The sequence below is a fragment of the Mesoplodon bidens genome (assembly GCF_964165515.1).
Source record: "Mesoplodon bidens genome assembly, chromosome: 14".
Lineage (NCBI taxonomy): Eukaryota > Metazoa > Chordata > Mammalia > Artiodactyla > Ziphiidae > Mesoplodon > Mesoplodon bidens.
The window spans coordinates 29,255,330-29,274,584 of record NC_138170.1 but is presented as its reverse complement, the minus strand read 5'-3'; the positions used below and the strand labels follow the sequence as shown (position 1 = coordinate 29,274,584).

The 19,255-nt window shown below is 42.4% G+C and overlaps 1 protein-coding gene across 4 annotated transcripts in view; it reads right to left on the bottom strand.

The window, feature by feature from the left end:
- The window catches only part of ADD2 (adducin 2), a 113,843-nt gene extending 104,147 nt beyond the window's left edge, over positions 1 to 9,696 (bottom strand). For 3 of the 4 annotated variants that reach the window (XM_081255060.1, XM_081255059.1, XM_081255062.1), the window contains exon 1: positions 9,248 to 9,696. The gene's annotated coding sequence lies outside the window, so the exon portion shown is untranslated. Of the gene's footprint in view, positions 1 to 8,953; positions 9,016 to 9,247 lie in introns of those variants that run through there. The other variant, XM_081255061.1, reaches the window with a different exon arrangement.
- Between the last annotated feature and the right edge of the window lie 9,559 nt (positions 9,697 to 19,255).

The window sequence follows — 19,255 nt, the reverse complement described above, 5'->3', positions numbered from 1 at the left end:
AGTGTTTCTGGACTATTCTAGATGGGAGAACATATTGGAATTGAGTTGATAGGTGCTGCACCTATTTGAAAGCATTTTCATAACAGAGAAAAGCAAACCTCACCCGTGTTTGAATTTAAATCATGCCAATAGTTTGTTTTTATCACTATTATGCATGGCTTGATTGAAAATTAATACCTTGGCTTCTAATTCAAGATGGTGGGCCTAATCCCACCTATCCCTATGTTTTTCTCTCTTCTTAGACTCCATTAAATGGATCAGGGAATAAAAATACATAATCCCACAATGACAAAGTAAAAGCAGATCATTAACAGAGAAGAGATTTCAACAAGTTTCTGGAGGACAAAAAGCAGATGGAGACCTGGTGACTAATGGTTGAAAGCAAAAGAAGCTTCAGCCTAGATTTCAGGCAGAGGATGTTGGAACCATGGAGGCAGATGATCTGTCTGGCAGAGCCCTAAAAATGTCCTGGACTCCGAGATGGCAGGTGTTATGGAGGGGAGGAATTCAAAAGAGATTGAACACAAGGGCACAAATTGCAGTCTCTATACAGAGCAGTGGACCCTGCCCACCCCCTCTCCCACCCGCAGAACACAGTGGTTCACAGCCAGGCAGACAGCTGTAGTTACCTCTGTATCTCAAAGCAGTATATATATACTGCTGTTTCTGAATTTATCAACTTGACTTCTGGGTGAGTCTTCTTAGAGAAACTGTGTGTACTGCAGGGGCAAACTAGAGCAGCTCTGATGGTGCCGGTGCCCTCAGAGCAACAGAATCCATTTGAACTTCACCCTGGAAGCATTTTCCACTGAGTGGTCCACAGGTTGAGATATTGGAGCCCCTGAGAAGGATATGAAATCCTAGCATATTACTTATCATGAACAGTGAAAAACAGCAACCCAGTTGGATAATGAGCACATTAAGAGTTTCCATCATTTAGAATTACCTTATAGACAAATCATAGAAACCAACTATGGCAATGGAACAGAACGAATATGTTATCAATTTTGATAATGCAAAAGTAAATGTACAGCTAGAGGGAAGGAGGAAGCAGGCAAGGAGAGGTGATGATATAGCCTTATCTTACAGAGTAGAGTCAAGTGACCCAACCAACAGTCCGTGGAATGAGAAATCTGGTTTTAATAAATGCATTGTCTGGTGTGGCAGGGATGACCAGAAGGCAGTGAAGGGATGTAGGTGTGGTGTAAATAAACTACATCCTTGACTTTCATGGCAGAAAGTCACTAGATGATGATCAAAGTCGATAAATTCAGAAACAGCAGTACACACATATTATTTTGAGATACAGAAGTAACTATAGCAGAATGGAAAACACAGCTAAAATTGGTTCGCCTGTGGAGAAAGCATTTGGGGCAGGGCAGGGATTGTTGCTTTCTGTTAGAAGCCCTTCAGTCCTATTTGATTTCTTAACTATACACATGTGTTGCCTTAAAAACAATAAAAATTGGGGGACAGGTGATGAAGAAGAAAAAATAATGGTATGTTTTATGAAATACAATAAAGGAAGTCTTATGCAATATACGGTCGGAACAAGGATGGAATGGGTTAAGCTGGATGCTGCATAACTATGGTAACAGATGTAGCTAATTTAGGACACAAATGAGGGTGTTGGAAGGATCTAAGAGAAAGGTGGTGCGAAGAGGGAAGAAGAATAAATTCTAAATAAAGGAATGCTGAGACAACCAGGACAGACGCTCTGCCACCTGACACAAGTAAAGGTGGAAAGAACTGAACCTGCCCTCACTTTTCCAGTGTCTTTTCACCATAGATTTTTACAAATAAAAGCCAAGAGATCCTTATATCGGCGCCATGCAGAGTAAAGAAAGCAAACACGATGAAATTCATACTCAATAAAATAATTTGGGTGGAAAATCATGTCCGTTAAATGAAATTCTGTCTCCATAAAGCCCCCATGCATTTCAAAATTTAATAACTTCATTTGTTCTTAGAGAAAAACAATCTATAAATGACATTTAAATGCACATGTATTGGCTTTCCCTTCAATAAAATGATTCACAATTGAGCATATGTAGTTAACTACCCCTTTCAAGATTCCACAGAATATTACTGCAGGAATATAAAAATAGGAACAAATCTGCATCACTTCTGGTTACCAGGAAGACTGCCATCCACGCGGTAGAATCTGTGAGGAATCGACATCTTTGTAACATCGATTCTTCCCAACCAGGAACATGACATTCGATTTCTGGAGTAAATATTGGTAGTTCCTATTTTCTGTGGAAGTTGTCCATTTCATCAAGACTTTCACATGTTAGGATACAATAATGCATAGTGTTCTTATGATTTCAAATCTCTTCTTCTCCCCTTCACTCCATATATCATTTCTAATGTTGTTATTTTTTTTCTTTTTTTTTTTTAATAAGGCTTGCTAAGTTTGTCTGTTGTGGAGAGGGGGAATGTCCAGAAAGATGGTCCATCCTACGTCTCCAAGGAAGGAGATGTAAAGCAGTAGAGATAGGTACCGAATTTGGGCTTTATCCTGAGGGGGGAGGAGTGACAAGATTCAATTTTTGTTTGGGAAAGATCACTGTGGATGGATGGAGAGAGGTTGGGCTCCACGTAGGGAACAGAAGCGGGAAGCTCTGGAGTAAGCCAGAGTTCTAGCCGGACATTATGGTTGTCTGAAACAGGAGCCCAAGCAAACTAGACTAGCAGGATGGAGGGCAACCTCATCAACCCAGGGACCAAGGTCTAGCTGGACTTCATGGAAGCTACTAGAACTGGAATCACTGTGGCCACCTCAAGGGAGCCAAGTGGCTTCTCTAAATTGGCGAGGGAAGTAGGGGGATGACCCATGATCTATTCTCACCCTAACACCCTCCCCTGTTTGGCCTAATATGGTTACCAGCCCTCAGGTTCCAAGTCCTCACAGGTTCATGCCTGGTCCAATCAGCTGTCTGTGTGGGGGGATGGGGTGGAGAGTGTCCAATGGTCCTTAGTGCTGCCATTTACAGAAGCCAGAGGGATTTGCTTCTTGGTTTGATAAGTTCTTTCCAGCTACTTCAAGGCTGGGCCCGGGGAAGACCATTCTAAATATTGTATAGAGCATTGAAATTTGTTTTCTGGCTACCACATCCTAAACTCCCTAACCTGCAGGTCCTGCTTGGGTTGTTTGAGGGTTGAGGTCCTGGGTCAGATCAAGTATGTTAGGGATATTTACTGATGGGCCAAGTGGCATTTATTTATATACTTATGTATCTTTGTTTTTAGCCACAACTGTTGGGTTGACTTGAACCAACCTGGTTTGAAGCTTTACTGGGGGCTCCCTGGGCACATGTCAAGACTGGGTCCAGGCACTCAAGGTGGAAGGGGCTGAAAGAGTTCCTAGAGCCTTTTGATTTATACACCCACCCTCTCCCCAACCACATCACAGCCCTTCTAGGACTTTCAGGCCTGGAGCTTAAGGATTATTCTAGGTCTCAACTGGGAGAATACACCTGCCTCTTCCCAGGAGAGTTACTTATTGAATCATGGGCTGGCTGTTGTTGGTTGACGCCATTTGTACCATATCTTCTTCTTAAAGAATATGAGCCTATTGTCCGTTCTCTTGCTGTTCTCTAAAACTAAAATAGATCTGTCTTCCTTTGCCTGGCACTGTCCCAATTTTAGCATTGAAAGCCCCCCATCTCAGGAAACTCACCAGTCCTGGGCAACCAGGTCCTAAGTAACACACCATCAAATAACTCTGTGTGTGTGTGTGTGTGTGTGTCTATATACATACATATGTCTATGATAAGTGTATATCAAAAGGAAAGCAATCAAAAATATGATTATAGTGGGAGACTAACACACTTCTTGTAATCTCTGACAGATCACCTAGGTACAAAGAAAATTTTAAAACAGATTTGAACAATATAATCAGTAAACTTGTTTTAGCCCATACAATCAAACGTTGTACTCCACAGAGAATAGGCTTTCTTTTCACTTCTTTCAATAACATTGGCAAACCTTTCATTTGTAGCTTATCCGGGAAGATAGACCAGGATGAATTTTTGCTGGAAGCTCGCCATTCTTTGAGTCCAGGGGATTTTGCTATTGTTGTTGAAGACAGAGGCAAGTTTGTTATTACTGCCTTAAAATTCTTTCAGACTAAATCTATGGCAGTTAAGGTATATAGAGTCAAATTTGGGGCTGCAATCTCTCTTCTAGAGATTCAAAATTCTATTCCAAGAATACTGGGTCTGTCAAAATTCTTGAATTATATAGCTCAAAATGCTTGAACTATATAGAAATCCCTTTTGAAGGAAAAAAATTATCTCATGGACCGAGGGTTGACCTAAGTCACTTTTATTAAAATATAACTTAAGTATGTACACTCATAAAGACCAGTTCAAATACTTACACTTTATAACTTTTATAAAACTAGAATGCCAAACAAATGTGCAAATAAATACAACTATCCAACTTTAAAAGGTCAAGTTAATAAAATTAATTTACTGCAACAGATAATATTGTTTTGCTGAAACTAAAATACCATTTGGGTTTAACAATAGAAAGATGTAGCTGCAGGTCTAGTTACTACATATTACCATTATCTGAATTTTTTACTTCAACATATTAATGCAAACAATACATAAACAATGCAAAACAATATTAATAACCTCAAAAATGTTTGCTACTTGAAGATAATTCAGATATCATAATTTAAAATGCTGATATCAAACCATCTTTGGGTACCTACATAAATGAAGTGCCATTTCACACTAATAAAAATACTATTAATTGCTAACATTTATTGAACATAGACATGCTCCAAGTATTTCACATGTAATACCTGTAATCCTCACAATCTTACTATGAAATCAATAATGCATATTTATCCACATATTATCATAGCAACAGAGAGGTTGAGTAACTTGCCCAAAGTCTCACAGCTAGTAAGTGGAAAAATGGATTTGCAGCCAGGCAGTCTGGCTCCACTTAACCATTACACCAAATTGCCTGTCTCATTGCTTTGGACATAAGGTACTTATTGGGAGGTTGCTAAATCTGCACTAAATGGAGATCTAATCCAATTATTCTAAAACCAGCAAAAGCAACTTTTCCATTGAGCTTTTACTACAACACCTGCTGCTAATAAATTGCTGCAACTTGGTCCATACAAAGGTGGAGCTGGACCAAGAGCTTCATTCCTTGACTGTATAGCAGCGGTCACCAGATGCTGTTCTTTTTTGAGTCTGGCGAGCCTGTGACCTGGGTGGACTCACCACTCTCCCCATGTGTCTCGATTTAAACTCCCCTCCCCCTCATCTGTGCTGTGGCCCCAGCCACCAGGCCTGCTCCTGGCCCACATGGGAAGTTACAGAGGCAAACAGAGGCCCCAGCATTGCTTTGGGGGTTGCCATCAAAATGATCCAGAACATGGTTTTAATATTTATTATTGAAGATTATCAATGAAATAAAACCACTGAATTTTCGGGAATACACAGACCTCTCAAAGTACATATATTCTCAGAACCCCAGGGGTCCAAGAGACGTGTGGGGTAATAGCAGGATCCCTCACACTAAGGGACACTCTAAAAAAGGCTGAGTGAAACCCATGTGTCTGATGAGGGCATGATTTAGGACATCTTTCCAAACACTGGAATATGATTTTCAATCATATCTGAAAAAAGTTCCTTTCTGCTCTTAGAATCAAGAATTGTTGTGCTTCTCTAAAGAAGTTTTTATTTCATGTTTTTATGTCTAGACACGTGACATTTTGTGTTTCCTGCTTTTCCTGTGCAGCTTTTTTTTTAAACATCTTTACTGGAGTATAATTGCTTTACAATGGTGTGTTAGTTTCTGCTTTATAACAAAGTGAATCAGCTATACAGATACATATATCCCCATATCTCCTCCCTCTTGCATCTCCCTCCTACCCTCCCTACCCCACCCCTCTAGGTGGTCACAAAGCACTGAGCTGATCTCCCTGTGCTATGCGGCTGCTTCCCACTAGCTATCTATTTTACATTTGGTAGTGTATAGAAGTCCATGCCACTCTCTCACTTTGTCCCAGCTTACCCTTCCCCCTCCCCGTGTCCTCAAGTCCATTCTCTACGTATGCATCTTTATTCCTGTCCTGCCCCTAGGTTCTTCATAACCATTTTCTTTTTTTTAGATTCCACATATATGTGTTAGCATACGGCACTTTTTTTCTCTTTCTGACTTACTTCACTCTGTATGACAGACTCTAGGTCCATCCACCTCACTACAAATAACTCAATTTCGTTTCTTTTTATGGCTCAGTAATATTCCATTGTATATATGTGCCACATTTTCTTTATCCATTCATCTGTTGATGGACACTTAGGTTGCTTCCATGCCCTGGCTATTGTAAATAGAGCTGCAATGAACATTGTGGTACATGACTCTTTGAATTATGGTTTTCTCAGGGTATATGCCCAGGAGTGGGATTGCTCGGTCGTATGGTAGTTCTATTTTTAGTTTTTTAAGGAAACTCCATACTGTTCTCCATAGTGGCTGTATCAGTTTACATTCCCACCAACAGTGCAAGAGGGTTCCCTTTTCTCCACACCCTCTCCAGCACTTACTGTTTGTAGATTTTTTGATGATGGCCATTCTGACTGGTGTGAGGTGATACCTCATTGTAGTTTGATTTGCATTTCTCTAATGATTAGTGACGTTGAGCATTCTTTCATGTGTTTTTTGGCAATCTGTATATCTTCTTTGGAGAAATGTCTATTTAGGTCTTCTGCCCATTTTTGGATTGTGTTGTTTGTTTTTTGATAATGAGCTGCATGAGCTCCTGCACAGCTTTTATCACAACTTGTAATCAGATACTCATTTTCGAGATTTCTTCGTGATTGTCCGTTTCTTGCATTCGGCTGTAAGTGTTGTCAGGGCAGAGACCATGTCTGTCTGCTTCACCCCTTTGTTCCCAGCACCTCTCACAGAATCTGTGCAGAGTAGGTCCTCAGTGAATGTTTCTTGAGTGAACAAGTGAGTGAATGAGTCAGTGAATAAATAAAGCATATGAACCATAGGCTGGTCAATTTCCCTTTTTGTATGAACTGCTAGAAAGTTTAGAGCTGGATTTGTTTGCCTTTCATATGTTTGTATTTTTGCATTAGCCTCATTCTTAATACAAGTTTATGTCTTTACCTTTCGTTTTCTTTTTCTTCCCATCTACTTCTAAGTTAGTCTGCCTTGCTATATTTTATGAATCCCTGTAAACTGTCTTAAATCCCTTGTAGAACATGGTAGGTGATAAATATATTTATCAGAGTCTTTTTTATATGTATTTAAAATCTTAACCCTAAACCCTCTGCCAACAAACACACTTGATCACCTGTAAACTCTTAAGAATAGCTGTGAGAGGTGCTGGGAACAAAGGGGTGAAGCAGACAGACATGGTCTCTGCCCTGACAACATATTGATATTTAAAGTAAATTGAACTCAAACCTAGAAACCACATGCAGTGCATCATTTCTGGCAGTGTTGTATATTTTGTATGTGACAAGCACATTTCTAATCAGGCGAGACAATTGGGTGGACAAGAAAGAGCATAGGGCTTGCTACAAAAATGGTATGGATTTTGGATCAAAGAGGTATTGACATCATACTAATAATGAAAAGTTTGCTTTTACTGTGTCCTTCTAGGGGTGGGGGGGTGGGGAGTGAAGGTAAGTGGGGGGTGGTTCTGAGCAAGATCTTGGTCCACAGGCAGAATGAAGGTCGAACGTTATAAAGTAGATATATTAAATGGCCTAGCCCCTTTTTAAATCTGTAACATATACTCTTCATATAACAGTGACTTGCAAGTCTGAAACTTCACAGCTCTCCTCCCTGGTTATACTCATTTAAAATTTAAAGCACTTTCACTTCAAATGTTACCAACTATTTTTCCCTTAAAATACAACATCATTTTTAAATCCCATTAACGAGGACATACCTCACTGCACAAGTTCAACATCTCCCGTATCTCCACCAGATCCACACCCTAGATGTGAGAGGCGGGAGTCCACCTTCCCCACCCTTTGCTCCTGCCAGGACGCCGGAAACCCTTTATTTGGGGTTAGTCAGAAAGCACAAAACGTCCCTTTAGGAAACTGAGATTTGATTTCTAGTATTAATAAGGCTCATTTGAGTCAGTTGAATCTTAGCCGACAAACTGCAAGAGGAGGGAGGAGTAGACGTAAAGAAACAGACGGGTAATAATCATGTGTCAAAGATAAAGGACAATTTTCAAAAGAATTGGATAGGGTGTGGGCTTGGGGGCTTCCCCCCCTTTCTTTTCTTATCTCTCTCTGTCTCTGTCTCTCTTTCTCTCTCTCTCCCCACCCACCCGCTTTTTTCTTTTCTTTTTTTTCTTTCTTTTTTTGTGAGGGGGTGGAGATTAGAGAAGAAAAGAAAGGGGGAGAAAAGGCAAGACAATAGGCTAGACCCGAGCGCCCGATCAGCATCCTAAAGCAGTCTGCCCCTCCCTTCCCCCCAACGCCAGGTAGACAGGCTGTGGTCGCGATTTCAAAACAAGCAGACGATGGCCCCCCGCCTCGCGGGTGGTGCGTGGCCTCCTCCCGGGTGCAGGAGGGGAGGGGAGACAAGGGAAGAGAGGGGAGGGAAGACGAAATCTAAGAGATGAACAGCCTGGCCCGATCTCCTCGGGGACAGTGGCCTTTTTTCCCTCCAAAGTGGTGGAGTCGCATAAAAATTCAAACCCACTGGGGTCCGCTCACGTGCCAGCGGCCCTCCTCCCAAGGCAAGCTGCTGCCGACGCCGCACCTGCTAGCCCCGCAGCTGCGGCGGCGCCACGGCGACGGCGAGGCCCGGGGAGCGCGCCCAGCCCTGCCGAGCGGGTCCCGTGGCTCCCCGGGAGGGCGGCGGCGGAGCGCGGAGGGAAGGGAGGGGCGGCTCCGCGAGGCGAGGCTTGCCGCCCGCCAGCCAGCCCGGACCGAGAAGAAAGCCCCACCTGTGAGGCGCTGCGCTCGGGGCGGGTGGGTTCGATCTTCCCCAGGCAGAGGCCAGCGCTTGGCAGCCCGCTTTCCAAAGAACCTCCAATGTTACATCAGCAACAGAAACCTTTAGGCATAAAGCACAGACGAGGGGAAGGGCTGCCTCGCAGACGCACTCACTAACAGACGCTCACCGATCTGGACCAACCAGCTCCCGTTCGGTAGAAGGATGCTGTAGGGGGGTCTCAAATTCGCTTAAAATAAACAAAACCAAGGCCAGCCCATGGCGCCCATTCCCAAGACGGGCTTACCTCCTGCAAGGCATCTTATCCATCTCTGGTCTTCCGCTGCGGGTTGTTGGGGGTTTGTTTTGTTGGTTGGTTTTTCTTTGGGGGATCTGCTTGATAAATGCACCCAGCTAATCGGCAGAGCAATGTTTTCTACCCATCCTGCAGCCCCGCACTTGCCAGAGCTGCCTAGAATTCCACCAGCAACGCAGCTTCTCCGCGTCAGTGGTAATTACAGACAACAGAGACTGCTACTCCTTGACAAAAGGCTTTCGTTCCCGCTCGCCCCTTACAGCCCTGATGTCAGAATTAAATCCATTTCCAGCACGAGGCTAGGAGGAAATGAGAGCTCTCTCGGCCCTGTGCGCTGACAAAAGGACGCTTGGCGGTGCCCACAGCGCCCCCTCTAGCGGGCCGCTGCCCGGACGCCCGAGGGCCGCGGTGCTGCAGTGCCCCCGCCCGCTCGCAGTCTCGCCGCCTCGCCGCCCGCGCTGCCGCAGTCCCGCCGCCCAGGCCCTCTGCCCACCGCCACTTCCGCACCACGAGCTGACCGGAACAGCCAAGAGCCAGTGTGAGGATGTGGTCACTAGGAAGAAAATCTGAAACTTGAGCTCCGATAGAGGTTGTATCCTCTTGGGATTAAATAGAAGCAAAGTCTTGTATTTGTAATATTTTTTGTCTAGGAAGGACATCTTGCTTTAGAAGATTAATTCTATTCGTAATTTTAATAGCATTTGTTTGGCCATTTGAATTCCAAGCCAAAATCATCCCTATTCTAATGCTGACTCCATTTTCCACAAGGGCAAAACGTTTGTTGTTGCCCTACCCTCTGGGGTTATGGGCCCAGCTCCCTCCAATTCTCACTACTTCCTCCTCCCACCCCCTCCCCTCCCGCAGTCTCCCACCCCAGCGGGAACAAGTGGTTAGTGAACCTGTAACTGGATGGAGAACCAGAATACTTTGTTACGTTCCAGACATGGCATTAACTAGCTATGTGACCCTGATGAGGTCACTTAACCTCTCTGTGCCTTATTGTCTTACTCTGTAAAATGACAGTGTACCTAAGGCACCTCCCACTTCTACTTTCTGATAGTGTTTCTCAGTGTGGGGCCCTCAGAAAGTAGGGATGTCAAGTGCTAGCTTGAGACTTTAGGCCCCATAATCTTTAGTCTTTAGACTTTAGACCCCATAATCTCCATCAACTCCCCAAAGCTCACCTAAATCAACATTCACACTATGTTTTTTTCTTTTAACATCTTTATTGGAGTATAATTGCTTTACAATGGTGTGTTAGTTTCTGCTTTATAACACAGTGAATCAGTTATACATATACATATATCCCCATCTCTCTTCCCTCTGTGTCTCCCTCCCTCCCACCCTCCCTATCCCACCCCTCTAGGGGCTGATCTCCCTATGCTATGCGGCTGCTTCCCACTAGCTATCTATTTTACCTTTGTTAGTGTATATATGTCCATGCCTCAAGTCCATTCTCTAGTAGGTCTGTGTCTTTAGTCCCCTCTTGCCCCCAGGTTCTTCATGACAATTTTTTTTTTTAGATTCCATATATATGTATTAGCATACAGTATTTGTTTTTCTCTTTCTGACTTACTTCACTCTGTATGACAGACCCTAGGTCCATCCACCTCATTACAAATAGCTCAATTTCTTTTCTTTTTATGTCTGAGTAATATTCCATTGTATATATGTGCCACATTTTCTTTATCCATTCATCTGCTGATGGACACTTAGTTTGCTTCCATGTCCTGGCTATTGTAAATAGAGCTGCAGTGAACATTGTGGTACATGACTCTTTTTAAATTATGGTTTTCTCAGGGTGTATGCCCAGTAGTGGGATTGCTGGGCTGTATGGTAGTTCTATTTTTAGTTTTTTAAGGAACCTCCATACTGATCTCCATAGTGGCTGTATCAATTTACATTCCCACCAACAGTGCAAGAGGGTTCCCTTTTCTCCACACCCTCTCCAGCCTTTACTGTTTCTAGATTTTTTGATGGCCATTCTGACTGGTGTGAGATGATACCTCATTGTAGTTTTGATTTGCATTTCTCTAATGATTAGTGATGTTGAGCATTCTTTCATGTGTTTGTTGGCAATCTGTATATCTTCTTTGGAGAAATGTCTATTTAGGTCTTCTGCCCATTTTTGGATTGGGTTGTTTGTCTTTTTGATATTGAGCTGCTTGTAAATTTTGGAGATTAATCCTTTGTCAGTTGCTTCATTTGCAAATATTTCCTCCCATTCTGAGGGTTGTCTTTTCGTCTTGTTTACGGTTTCCTTTGCTGTGCAAAAGCTTTTAAGTTTCATTCGGTCCCATTTGTTTATTTTTGTTTTTATTTTCATTTCTCTAGGAGGTGGGTCAAAAAGGATCTTGCTGTGATTTATGTCATAGAGTGTTCTGCCTATGTTTTCCTCTAAGAGTTTGATAGTGTCTGGCCTTACATTTAGGTCTTTAATCCATTTTGATTTTATTTTTGTATATGGTATTAGGGAGTGTTCTAATTTCATTCTTTTCCATGTAGCTGTCCAGTTTTCCCAGCACCACTTATTGAAGAGGCTGTGTTTTCTCCACTGTACATTCCTGCCTCCTTTATCAAAGATAAGGTGACCATGTGTGCATGGGTTTATCTCTGGGCTTTCTATCCTGTTCCATTGATCTATATTTATGTTTTTGTGCCAGTACCATACTGTCTTGATTACTGTAGCTTTGTAGTATAGTCTGAAGTCAGGGAGTCTGATTCCTCCACCTCCGTTTTTCTTTCTCAAGATTGCTTTGGCTATTCGGGGTCTTTTGTGTTTCCATACAAATTGTGAAATTTTTTCTTCTAGTTCTGTGAAAAATTCCAGTGGTAGTTTGATAGGGATTGCATTGAATGTGTAGATTGCTTTGGGTAGTAGAGTCATTTTCACAATGTTGATTCTTCCATTCCAAGAACATGGTATATCTCTGCATCTATTTGTATCATCTTTAATTTCTTTCATTGGGGTCTTATAGTTTTCTGCATACAGGTCTTTTGTCTCCTTAGGTAGGTTTATTCCTAGATATTTTATTCTTTTTGTTGCAGTGGTAAATGGGAGTGTTTTCTTAATTTCACTTTCAGATTTTTCATCAAGGTATAGGAAGTCAAGAGATTTCTGTGCATTAATTTTGTATCCTGCTACTTTACCAAATTCATTGATTAGCTCTAGTAGCTTTCTGGTAGCATCTTTAGGATTCTCTATGTAGAGTATCATGTCATCTGCAAACAGTGACAGTTTTACTTCTTCTTTGCCAATTTGGATTCCTTTTATTTCTTTTTCTTCTCTGATTGCTGTGGCTAAAACTTCCAAAACTATGTTGAATAAGAGTGGTGAGAGTGGGCAACCTTGTCTTGTTCCTGATCTTACTGGAAATGGTTTCACTTTTTCATTGAGGATGATGTTGGCTGTGGGTTTGTCATATATGGCCTTTATTATGTTGAGGAAAGTTCCCTCTATGCCTACTTTCTGGAGTGTGTTTATCACAAATGGGTGTTGAATTTTGTCAAAAGCTTTCTCTGCATCTATTGAGATGGTCATATGGTTTTTCTCCTTCAATTTGTTAATATGGTGTATCACATTGATTGATTTGCATATATTGAAGAATCCTTGCATTCCTGGGATAAACCCCCCTTGATCATGGTATATGATCCTTTTAATGTGCTGTTGGATTCTGTTTGCTAGTATTTTGTTGAGGATTTTTGCATCCATATTCATCAGTGATATTGGCCTGTAGTCTTCTTTCTTTGTGACATCTTTGTCTGGTGTTGGTATCAGGGTGATGTTGGCCTTGTAGAATGAGTTTGGGAGTGTTCCTCCCTCTGCTATATTTTGGAAGAGTTTGAGAAGGATAGGTGTTACCTCTTCTCTAAATGTTTGATACAATTTGCCTTTGAAGCCATCTGGTCCTGGGCTTTTGTTTGTTGGAAGACTTTGAATCACAAGTTCAGTTTCAGTGCTTGTGATTTGTCTGTTTGTATTTTCTATTTCTTCCTGGTTCAGGCTTGGAAGGTTGTGCTTTTCTAAGAATTTGTCCATTTCTTCCAGGTTGTCCAATTTATTGGCATATGGTTGCTTGTAGTAATCTCTCATGATCCTTTGTATTTCTGCATTGTCAGTTGTTACTTCTCCTTTTTCATTTCTAATTCTGTTGATTTGAGACTTCTCCCTTTTTTTCTTGATGAGTCTGGCTAATGGTTTATCAATTTAGTTTATCTTCTCAAAGAGCCAGCTTTTAGTTTTATTGATCTTTGCTATTGTTTCCTTCCTTTCTTTTTCATTTATTTCTGATCTGATCTTTATGATTTCTTTCCTTCTGCTCACTGTGGGTTTTTTTTGTTGTTGTTCTTCTTTCTCTAATTGCTAGGTGTAAGGTTAGGTTGTTTATTTGGGGTGTTTCTTGTTTCTTGAGGTAGGATTGTATTGCTATAAACTTCCCTCTTAGAACTGCTTTTGCTGCATCCCATAGGTTTTGGGTCATTGTGTTTTCATTGTCATTTGTTTCTAATTATTTTTGGATTTCCTCTTTGATTTCTTCAGTGATCTCTTGGTTATTAAGTAGTGTATTGTTTAGCCTCCATGTGTTTGTATATTTTACAGATTTTTTTCCTGTAATTGATATCTAGTCTCATAGCATTGTGGTCGGAAAAGATACTTGATATGATTTCAATTTTCTTAAATTTACCAAGGCTTGATTTTGACCCAAGATATGTATCGTGGAAAATGTTCCATGAGCACTTGAGAAGTATGTGTATTCTGTTGTTTTTGGCTGGAATGTCCTAAAAATATCAATTAAGTCCATCTTGTTTAATGTACCTTTTAAAGCTTGTGTTTCCTTATTTATTTTCACTTTGGATGATCAGTCCATTGGTAAAAGTGGGGTGTTAAAGTCCCCTACTATGATTGTGTTACTGTCAATTTCCCCTTTTATGGCTGTTAGCATTTGCCTTATGTATTGAGGTGCTCCTCTGTTGGGTGCATAAATATTTACAATTGTTATATCTTCTTCTTGGATTGATCCCTTGATCATTATGTAGTGTCCTTCTTTGTCTCTTGTAATACTCTTTATTTTAAAGTCTATTTTGTCTGATATGAGAATTGTTACTCCAGCTTTCTTTTGATTTCCTATTGTGTGGAATATCTTTTTCCATCCCCTCACTTTCAGTCTGTATGTGTTACGCTATGTATTTTTTTTAATGTGATGACAGGGCAAGTACAGCTTCCAGAAAATCCTCTGGTCACCACCCCCAACCAGATCATAGCCCTTCTGCTCCCTCGAGATTCTGGGGTACAACAGTCCCATGAAAATCACTGGACCCTACCACAGTGTTGCTTCAGAATCAGAATCCCTGGAGGTGTGCCCAGGACCTCATATTTTTAACAAGCATTCCTAGGGATTCCTTTGCACACTAACATATAAGAAATGCCACTGTATGCAAGATACTACTGACACAGAAAAAGAGAAAATGCCCACCACAACAACCCTAGGACACCTGGCAGGCATTTCATTTCAGATGCCAGAGTAAATTTTGTCTTTCTGCTCTAGCTCCCCCAGCCCTCCATCCCCTGGCCTCTACCCATCCTTCCCACTCAGAGCTCCTCATCCATTCCCACTTCATCTTCAGAATCAGAGTCCATAAGTCCTCTCCCCATTCTCCTGTCAAAACCCACTCAAATTACAACTAGCTCAGCCACCAAGACCTGAGGTCTGTCTGGCCAGAACCAGGAAATGATATGTTTTTGGAGACACTTCAGGCAACTGTGCACTACTGGTGCCAAGTGATAATATGTGGGAAGTTGGAAATTCCTTCTCTGGAGCCCTGAAATCACAGGTATGGTAGGCCCTTTTCTGAAATAGAACCCCAAAAAGGAATAGAGAATTCTTGTTTAGTCCAGAAATAGCAGGTTTCATAAATCCCCTTGGTCATCACCATGTCTCAAAAATTTCTCTTCCTGCTGTTAGTAAGCTTTCTCAGACTAATAATAGCAAACTCTTTTTGGCTCCTGCCATTGTTCTGAGAGCTTTACATGCATTTTACTAATTTAATCCTCACAAGAACTCTATGGGGTGGAAATATTATTACCCTATTTAATAGATGAAGAGACTGAGGCACAGAGAGGTTAGGTAACTCTCCCAAGGTTGCACAGCTAGTGGGTGGCCAAGCCAGGATGCAAACTTAAGCACCATGGCTCCAGAACTGAGCTCTAACTACTACCTTGCTCATGCCCTCTCAGAAGGGAAAAAAAAATTGACTTTAAAAAGCAGAACTAGCACAAGACACTGATAAAGTCCATAAGGCTGAGACACTCTCCTTTTCCCCCACCAGAAAAAAGAAAAAACTGATTCTGCTTTGATTTTGCTCTTCTAGCCATCACAGAATCTTAAAAAAAAAAAAAATCCCTCCAGCTTCTCCCAGATGCCATCTGAATATGAGTGCTGGGAAGAGTTGTGCCATTCTGTGACTTTAGGAATTATTCAAATGTCAGATGGGAAACAAGACTTCATTGTATTGATTTCCATATTAATAGCCTATATGGAATTTTAGTTAAAGTTCCAGAAGTTCTCACTCAATTCCAAATTCACTTTGAAATCCAACAGAAGGAACTAGAACTAGCTGGCTCCATCAAATATCATCAGAATTCAAAGTTCTCACTTGCAGAAAGCTCAAGCTGCCTGGTCCTTGACAAGGGACAGAAGAGCTTAGGAGACTCCATGTCAGACCCAGAAAATCACATTTGGCTAGCCTCCAATAGCCAGATAAAATTAGACTTTCTGTTAGGCAGTAAAATTATTTCTAATCTCCAAGTCTCTTGACAAAAATGTTTCTAGCCAGCAATAACTTGTAAGGAGAGCAGGTGTAACAGACACCTGCAGTGTCTAACAGATCTATGTGGCAAGGAACTGAGGGTGATATCTGGCCAAAAACCAACTAGAAACTGAGGCCTTCAGTCCAGAAGTCCTAGAGGAAATGAATTCTGCAGACAACCACATAAGCTTGGAAGCAGATCCTTCCCCAGCCAAGCCTTCAGCTGAGACCCGAGCCCAGACTGACACCTTGATTTCTGCCTTGAGAGAGACCTTGAAGCAGAGGACCCAGCTAAGCCATGCCCAAGCATGACTTCTGACCCACAGAAACTGTGATATAATAAATGTGTTGTTTTAAGTTGCAAAGTTTGGGGTAGTTTGTTGCTCAGCAATACATAACTAACACAGGGCCTTAGCACTCTCCAGGGCCAGACATTCTTATCAACGGCCTTCCCCAGCCCACGCTGGAGGTGCTGGAGGAGTTGACACCCCAGGGAATCGGCTCTCAACCTATGACCATCAGGAGTTAGTGGATAAAGAGCCCGGCTCCCTCCTCTGTGTGGGGAGGACCCCCTGAGGCGTGTTGTGCATAGTTTCCCAGGAGGCCCCAGCAGGACTGAGCCCCAGCTGCCCACAGCATTACCTGCTCAGCATGCATCTTTCATTGTCTGGCTCTTCTTCCCTATATCATTTTCCTACTCCCCTATGGGTACTTCCTGGAGCTGCCTCCCAGATAAACTATAAATTATGGCCTCATTTATGGAAATCAAATTTAAGACAGGAGAGAGCAGGGAAGACAGGGCTTTCAAAGCAAGACCAATGGTAAGTTCTAAGTCTAGATCTCCTGAAGACACCACTCTCCCAGCAAGTAAAAGGTCAGCCAACCCATGGCTGAGGCCTGCTGTGGAAAGAGAATGAAACTTGGGTCCAGGGCCTAGGACTCCAGTCTTGGTCCCATGGACTGTGTGGCCTCAGTAAAGACTCTGACCCCCGGGCCCAGCTGTAAAGTGAGGGTAACAACGTTTGCTCTCTGTTATGGGCTGACTTGAGTCCCCCAACCCAAATTCCTATGTTAAAATCCTAACCCCTAGTACCTCAGAATATGACTGACTGTATTTGGAGTTAGGGTCTTCAGAGAGACAATGAGGTAAATTAATAAGACAATTAAGAGATTAAAAAACTAGTCCATGTGAGTAAGTCTTAATCCAATAGGATGCTGCCTTTTTAAGAAGAGGAAATGTGGATACAGACTGACACAGGGAGAAGACAGCCATCTACAGCCAAGGAGAGAGGCATCAAGAAAACAATCCTGCTGACCTCCATCTCTTGATCTCAGATAAATTTCTGTGGTTCAAACCCCCCAGTCTGTGGTATTTTGTTACGGCAGCCCTAGAAAATAAATAGTCTCCTACCACCCAGGGTTGTCATGGAGACCAAATGGGACAACAAGTTAAAGTACTTACAGTCTTATTATTGATGCCAAAAGCTCAGCCTCTGTGCACTGGTGCCGAGTCAAATCTCAGTGGCAGAGTTTTGCATGAAGTAGAAAATAATAGCTTTATTGCTTTGCCAGGCAAAGGGGGACACAGTGGACTCGTGCCCCTCCAAAACTATGTGTACCAACCCAGGAGGATTTAGTGAGGAGTTTTATAGCAATAGTTCAAGGGTGGGGTTGCTGACAAGATTAGGGTATGTGAAAGGCCTGCACTCCTCTAATCTGGTCTCAGGTAATCTTCTTGATGAGCTTCTCTGGTTCCTTTGATCTGGCCTCAGGTGGTCTTCTCTGGTATGAAGAATGCTGACATCTTCCATTTGTTGGGTTTTAATTCTATAAAGAGTTTAAAGATATTGTTGTGTGTATCCCTTGAGGTGGAACCAGGACCCTGACTCAAGGCTGCACTATTGTTTCTTAGCTGCTCCTCCCCTGTCTCTGCATCCCCTCCCTTCCTGGATGACCAACTGAATCTGCCCTTTGGAACTCAGGGAAGGTCCTGGAGGCTGGAGTCTGTTCCCTACAAGAAATGGGGAACACAGAAAGGCTTCGTGCCCAGGAACCCAACAGGGTCCTGCTCAGTTTCATTATCACTGATTAAAATGAGGCCACCAGCAGTGGTAACCCCACCCACATGAGGGAAGAAACACACAGGGCATGGAGGCAACACACACGATTGGTGTGGAGAGGCCCCAGACTCCAGAGGCAAGGCAATCCTTTTTATAAAGTGGCAAAGAACTTGGCTAAATTGCGTGTTAGTGTTTTGTCAAAGGTAGAACTTGAAAGTAATGACCTTGGATATTTAGCAGAGGAGACTTTTAGGCAAAATACTGAAGGTGCACCCTGGGTCCTCCTTACTGCTTACAGCAAAATGCAAGAGGTGAGAGATAATTAAAGGAAGAATTGTTAAACAAAAAGGAACCAGAACTTAGAAATTTAGAAAATTCTCAGCCTATCTATATTGCAAAAGGTGAGAAAGCTTGCTCTGAAGAGAGCACTAAGGGTGTGGCTGAACAACCGTTTGATAAAGAGATCATGGGTGCAACTCATAGACTTAATCAGCTATCTCAACAGAGGCCAGGAAGAGAGATGGGATTAAGAGCAGCAAAGACACTCTCAATTTGAACTAAAGGGGAAAGATAAAGCAGGACAGAATGAAGGAAGGTTGTCAGGACAAGACCACAGAGCTATTCAGTGGCAAACATGCACTGTTCTTCAAGGAAAGGGAAGAATGATCCACAGGCGATTCAGAGAGCATCTGGGCTGCCACTCTGACCGCAGGCCCAAGGGGCAAGTCTGTTTCCTGTTAGTTTCAGAGGGCAGGGCCACTGCAGAGAGCTGTGTGGGATTATGCTGCCATCCCAGTGGACCTGGAAGGTGGGACGCTGAGCCAAATAGGATTATTCTGAAACCTTAAAATATAATGGAATTTGCCTTGCTAAGTTCAGGGCTTGCTTGGGACCCATCAACACTTTCTTCCAATTTCTCCCTTTTGGAATGGGAATGTCTATCCTATGCCTGTTCACCACTATAGTTTGAAAGCACATAACTTATCTGGTTTCACAGGTTCACAGCTGGAGAGGAATCTTGCCTCAGGATGAATCATACCTTGAGTATTACCCAAAAGTGATTTAGATGATATTTAGATGAGACTTTGGACTTTAGGGTTGATGCTGGAATGAGGTAAGACTTTTGGGGCTG